The sequence below is a fragment of the Choristoneura fumiferana genome, unplaced genomic scaffold, assembly GCF_025370935.1.
Source record: "Choristoneura fumiferana unplaced genomic scaffold, NRCan_CFum_1 Sck3bRy_46;HRSCAF=214_pilon, whole genome shotgun sequence".
NCBI classification, from domain to species: domain Eukaryota; kingdom Metazoa; phylum Arthropoda; class Insecta; order Lepidoptera; family Tortricidae; genus Choristoneura; species Choristoneura fumiferana.
Window position 1 is genome coordinate 363 of NW_027413032.1, and position 7,508 is coordinate 7,870.

Here is a 7,508-nt window from a genome sequence, read left to right on the forward strand (position 1 = left end):
GGTGGTACATTATTGGCACGGTTAGATACAGATTTGAATAATCTATATTCATAATTTCGTCAAGGGGTACAGTAGACTCGAACGAAATGCACATCAAATTGAAGAGCGTAAAAATTAGTCAATCCGAGTCGACAACTTGTAAAACATATTTTGCAGTTTGATTATCATTTAGCTTTATTACTAAACAATTATTTTGATTCATAATCATATAATAAGGTCAATACACTGGAGTGACACGTTCGCGTAGGCATTTAGCTCTCAGTGATAATTATAATTTCGTTAGGTCCACAGAATGAAATAAGTTATCACACGAAATTATAAACATCCATTCTTAATTTTGTTCGTACAAAATAGTAGATTGTACAACAAGAGCATAAAACGAGCCATTGTACTCGAGGCGTTCATATAGCCAGAACCGGTACGGCGAGGGTGGATTGCCACGTCGAGGGGAAAATAGGTTTAATACTCAAGTCTGGTTGAAACAACATGAACTACTATTGCATATTTGTAATTACAGAATCGCCAGTTCCTTTACTAGAAAATCGGCTATACATGGAGGCTCTATGATTATTGTTAACGACGATTACAAAAGCAAAGAACTAAAAAATGTAGTCCAGCTGTCCATTGAACGAGTTATTGAAATTTCGTGTGTTGAAATAGAGAATCACATTATATTATGTGTACCTATTTAGGCCGCCGTGATTTTTGTCAGTTCAAACCCGCGATGGAAGATGCTAGTAGTAAATCTGTCATCGTATGTGGAGATTTTAATGTGAATTTACTAAACTGGCAAATAGATATTCTGGAAGACTTTTGAATTTATTTAAATCATTTAACTTGTTTCATCTTTAAGGAACCTACGAGAGTGACGGCTAACACAGCTACATGTTAAATAATATTTTCTGCAAGTGTGATGCTATGGACAAATAATTTTTTTTTTTTTTACTAGCCTACAATAGTGTCCCACTGCTGGGCAAAGGCCTCTCCTCTTGATCTCCACACCTCCCGGTTCAGCGCAATGTCAGGCCAATCCCTTGCATACGCGTCTAAATCGTCCCGCCATCTCCTTTTCGGTCTGCCTCGCCGTCGACGGCCGTCCTCCGGTGCCCACCAAGTGACTGTGTGAGCCCACCTCTGTGGGTGCATGCGACAGACGTGTCCAGCCCAGTCCCACTTCAGCTTAGCAGTCTCTTTCCCAACGTCGGCTATACGTGTTTTTGAGCGCAGCGTAGTGTTTCGGATTCTATCTGTCCTTTTTACACCTAGTATGCTGCGCTCCATCGCTCTCTGGCAAACCTTAAGCTTGGACTTTTGGTTTTCGGTCAGAGACCAAGTTTGTAAATAAATAATAAACTGTATTAATTCCGATCATAGCCGCCAAAAAGCCTGTTTTACAGTACTTAAACAGACAAATGATCAAGTAGTAACCTACAGACCCGTTACAGAAGCCCGTGTAGAAAAATTCAAGGAAAATATTATCAACAGAATAAATCAATAAAACTAGAAATTTAGACTTATACAGCAATGCATGAAAGTGAACCTAGTAAGTGAACTATTGTTTTCACTGTTGCTATTTCATTTCCTCTCAGTCGAAGTGAAGAGCAGTGTAAAACTCGAGCATTAAACCCATTTTTCCCTCGACGTGTCTATACACCCTCGCCGTACCGGCTCAGGTGGCAATATGAACGGTTCGGGTAAAATGGTTCGTTTTATGCTCTAGTTGTATAATCTACAAATCGCAAATCAGCAAGATGGAGCCAAATGGAAAACTCTTCTACGAGCCCTATGTCCCTAGTGAGGGATAACAGGATCACATCATCATCATCATCATCATCATCATGCTCGTAAAGTTCGTGTTTATGCTGGATCTAGGCGACATAAGATGACTTTATGCTCTAGTGCAAAAAGTAAAATCTTCGTCTAACTCTAAGACCAAGGTAATCAGGTATCAACAGCCACAAACAAATAAGTTTCAACATATTCTTTCTATAATTTTTAATTTAGGTATATAAAACTAAAAATCAATAAATTTAAATCAATAAAACTAAAAATATATAATTATATAATAATGCATGATATATAAACAGTAGGTACATAGAAAGATAAAGAAGATTTTGCATGCCAAATTGGGGCAGAACAAACATGACATGTAGGTACCTACCTATATATGTAAACTATGCCGGCAAAATGGTACAATAAAAAATTAAAAAAAGATATATATATGGTACCTCCCATAGACGTAAAGTGGGGTTGATTTTTTTTTCTCATCCAACCCTATAGTGTAGAGTATCGTTGGATAGGTCTTTTAAAACCATTAGGGGTTTGCTAAGACGATTTTTCGATTCAGTAATATGTTTGCGAAATATTTAACTTAAAGCAAATTTTCATTTAAATCGAGCGTCCCCCCCCCCTCTAAAATCTAAACCGGTGGGTGGAAATTTAAAAAAAAATTCAAGATGATAGTAATTATATCAAACTTTCAAGGAAAACTATAATGGTTAAGTTTGCTTGAGAATTATTAGTAGTTTAAGAGTAAATAGCAGCCGGTATAAAATATACTTAAACTATGGAAGTTTCCGTATGAAATATCCTTGGAAAAATATTACTTAATTTTTTCGTAATGGTTACGGAACCCTATTTCGGGCGTGTCCGACACGCTCTTGGCCGGTTTTTTCCTTGACAGGCAACGACAAGTGGGCAAGTGTAATAAGAATGTAACAATGTAACACAAGATCATTAGGCATCAAGTACACCAGGAACAATAATTATCTGTTAATTAGGTACTTAACCTTTTGTAATTTTGAACATGAAACTACCGTGAGACTCACTCATATTAATATAATGACCCGGATAACTCACGTGCGCGTGTTGCAGCAGCCGCTGAGTCGCGTTGCTCCGGAGACGAAGGGCTACGGATTAGCCCGAAACACGTCGAGCTAAACTCGATTTATGACGTGAGTTTTCCGGGTCATTATATTTAATACTTTTGTAATTTAATTACTAACAAATAGGAAACAATCTAAAGTATTTTTATGCTGCTGGATTCTCTGTAGTACCTACATATATTTCATTAAGTAAATGAATCATTAAAAGATTTTAATGATTCACGGTTACTTAATTACATTAGACACGACACGTTACATTTGCTGTTTGTTTTGTTGTTAGCTCATTAGAGGTAATTACGGTCTACATCCCCTATAATAGTAGTAGTAGCCTTAATAAATGTGTCCAATGATAATCAATTGTTTGTGCGTACACAAGTACCTACTTGTGCTGAGTTTCCAGTTCCATTTCATTTACAGTTCATTTCATTTATTTTAGTTGGCCTAGTGGTTAAGAGAACCTGCCTACGAAGCTTGAGGTCCGGGTTCGATTCCCGTGTCGGGGCAGATATCTGTATGAAATATACGAAATGTTTGTTCTCGGGTCTTGGGTGTTTAATATGTATTTATCTTTATAATTATAATTATCCGTTGCGTTGCTTAGTACCCATAACACAAGCTTTGCTAAGCTTAATTATTACTTTGGGACTAGGTCAATTGGTGTGAATCGTCCCGTGATATTATATTATATATTATTTACATATGTAAAGGTCAATTAACAAGAGCTGGCACGAATGGATTGAATGAGTGAATGAAAGTATCGGTGTATTACCTATTTTAATACACTTTACACAGAAGTGAAAATGTTATATGCGTCTGTCATTTTCCTACAAAAATGTCTGAGTGGCATTACTTTCGTTCAATCCATTCCTGCCAGCTCTTGTGAAGTGAATCGCTCTGTAGTTGAGTAAATTAGTTCTAGTTTTATTCTTACAACTATTTAATCTTGGCTGTAGAACAGCGCGCTAGTAGAATTCGAATAATTTTATTTGATAGCTACACATGTTTTTTGGGTTCCAAAGTCCTATTAGGAATCCTTGTTTCGCCATGTCGTCCATCCATTCGTCTACTGCTATTCCACTGCTATTCCTAGAAAGCTGTAATTTTGCCCGAAATCTAAAAGAAAAAAGAAGTAAAAGCCTTAATTTTGAATTTTGGCATAGGGGAAAATGTGAAACACGTGGACCTTTACTATAAGGACTCAAGACTATATATCAATATCAGTAGAGGCGCAAGGGTATCCAGAAAGGGGAAAGAATTACAATGAACTGAAGAAATTTCAAGCAGATATTTCTGAGCTAAGTATGTATGCTTGAAAAACTGGATATGTTTAGACACTTTATATATGTTTACAAAATGGCGTAGGTATACTATACAGTGAACCACTATAATATAGGTATAGTCGAGAATTAAAGATGTATACTTATCTTAACTTAATTACATCAATGCACTCTATTTTCCAATTTTAATTGGCAACGGTCAACATTTACGCAATCATTTTTATCTTAAGCGCGTATAATCTACCCAATTACCTACTCATTCTCCAAAATCCAAGAATTTTTTGAATTGCCAAAACCAGATATGAGTAAAATCCGACTTGTAGCTGCTTATTTTTGGGTATTGTATAGATATGAAATTTCCGTACCAACGTAAAAACACTGTAAGTAGTTTTGAAGCTGAAATATATAAAAAAATGTTAATCAAATTTTTAACCATTTGTACCTACCAAACGGGACAAGTGGTAATATCCACAACTCATAGAAAAACATATTATACAAGTAACAAGTGCTCTCAGCACACAAGTGTGATCCCATTTATCCAACTTAAAAACATTTTTAATTTTTTTCTAAAAGAGAGTTTATTTTAACTTGTACCCCAGGGATATAATATCGAGGGTACAAATGGGAATAGCTCACACTGAACAAATTAGTCACTGCTATTGCATCTGTAATATACTTCGGTATTTTTAGAAACAGAAATTAGATATACACTATTAATCTGTTTTTTTTTTAAATAATTAAACACACACACACACACACACACACAAACATCACGCCTGTATTCCCAAATGGGGTAGGCAGAGCACACGAAACGTTACCGCTTCGGAGCCACTTTTAGCAATTTTAGGTTTTAAGTTATAATTAAAAAGCTTTAAAAAATTAATATCTGGGTGCATTTATGAATTCACAACAACTTGAATGACTATGTCACATCATAATTTAATTTATTACTTGCAGTTGTTTATTTAATAAAAGCATTTTTCTTTAAAAACGGGTCAAGATTGTTTTTCTCTTTTCTATTGCTGAAAAAACCGAAGTAAATGGAAGAGAAAGGTATAAACACAGATATCTATCAGCTACGTCGTAGAAGTGCCGTAGATGCGCTACAACTTTCACGCAGGCTCGTAGTAGCTCTCACTGACCGTGGCTCGCGAGATACCGCAGCGTGATAGATTATAAGGTTAAAAAAGTTATCAATTTTCTTTAACTGTTACACGACTTTCAAGGAAAAGAGGAGATTGTGCAAACATTTTTTTGTTTAGTCGCCACGACAGTACGTAGTCAAAATATTCTTACAGTAAAAACACATAAAGCGTTGTACCAATATTGAACTTTTGTGTAGTATGTATTCTTACATTATATGACAATATTCTTATGGCTAAGGTTTTATTCAGGTTAAAGTTTAATACCTTAATGTAAGATCATCTTATCCAGTTCATGGGCTATTTATTTATACTTAAAGTATAGAGACGAAATTTAGGAAACTTATCAAAAGTGTAGTTACTTAGATAATTATATATAATAATTCAAAAGAGATTCTTCAAATTCACTATATGTACAAAGTCCATGATAAGCAGACGATATTTTATGCAATTTATGGAAACACAGGCAGGGCTACTACAAAATTCGAAAGTCGAAGTTTGTATCGCACCGTCCCACTCACTCTCGTATTAAATAATAAGCGTCATCGGGACGGCAAGATACGAACTAACAATTTTGCAATTCGTAGTATAAGGCCAGGCTAAGGCTACCAATTATATTTAGCGATCTTGTCTAATCTTTCAACGTCAAAACATTTTTGAGATAAGAATTATTATAATTGGTAGGAAAATTACATAAGTAAATACACTAAATATAGAAAGAAAAACAAATTAAGAGTTTGTTTTAACTTTAGTATATTTAAATGTGCTCTAGGCACTAAATATAGGGTAGGCAAGGTTTTCTCGACGTTTTGATCGGATTAAGTAACGTGTCCTTAGTACTAGTTTCCACTGATTCGTTAATTTATCTAACAACAATGCTGTAGGTATTTACACATGGAATTCGTTACATTCAGTCATGGCAAAATCAGCATACCTTGGCCCCAACACTCCCTGACCACTTATTGGCCCCATGTTTGACCGTTACGTTCGTACGTAACAGCAACCAATGTTGGGGCAAACTCAACCAGAAAATATAATTAACATTTAACGTGCACGTCATAACTGTACCCTTAGTGTAAGTTTTCGGTTACAAAATACGTCTCGATCGCATTCGCGTTAAAATCTCTATTTATATGGATACACGAACAGCGCCTCTAGCGGATCGTTTGCGATCTTTGTTTCCATATAAATTGAGATTTTAACGCGAACGCGATCGAGACGTATTTTGTAACCGAAAACTTACACTAAGGCTACTGATCCTTGTCGAAGACGCGTACAGCTACAATCTGTACACGAATAATTGGCATTGATCACTTTTTTTTACTACTCTTTTTATCTTATTTTCTTAAAATATAGATAATTTCAAGATACTAATTAGAATATCTTGGCATAAAATGGCATACTTAGTTAAATTTAAATTAGTTTTTGAAAATATCAGATACGATGTCTCGTAAATTACACATGGCGGCTGAAACCAAGTGAAAGGACAAGTAAAATAACATTATAAACCGGCCAAGAGCGTGTCGGACACGCCCAAGATAGGGTTCCGTAGCCATTACGAAAAAAAAAACAAGTAATATTATGTGCGTTATAACACAATTAAAACACTTACTACAGTCTTAAAATCTATTACCAGAAAAAGAGCGTATCTTCACGGCACTTACGTCCTTTTGTTGAGAAGCGCAGTTTTTCGGCAATAACTCAAAAACGGTATATCCGATCATGTTGAAACCAATTTTCGTTGAAAGTATTTATTAAGCGTTACCTTTCCATATTTTTTGCATATTTTTTGGACAAACGGTTTACAAGATAGAGAGGGGGGGGGGCACAATTTTTGCTACTTTGGGAGCGATTATTTCCGGAAATCTTCACTTAATCAAAAAAGTTTTTGAGAAACCTTACTATCTTTTCAAAAGAGCTGTCGAACTATGTGCCACACGTTGATGCGAGTTATTTTTTTTTTTTCAATTTCTGTTACGTGTATGGAGTGCCCCCCTATAAATATTTATTTTTGTAATTTAACTACAAAACTAAATAGCGGCTTTGACAAGACATCTGTACTCCAAATTTCATTGATATACATCTTGTAGTTTTCGAGTAAAATGCCTGTGACATACGGACGGACGGACAGACAGACAGACAGACGGACTTGACGAAACTATAAGGGTTCCGTTTTTGCCATTTTGGCTCCGGAACCCTAAAAA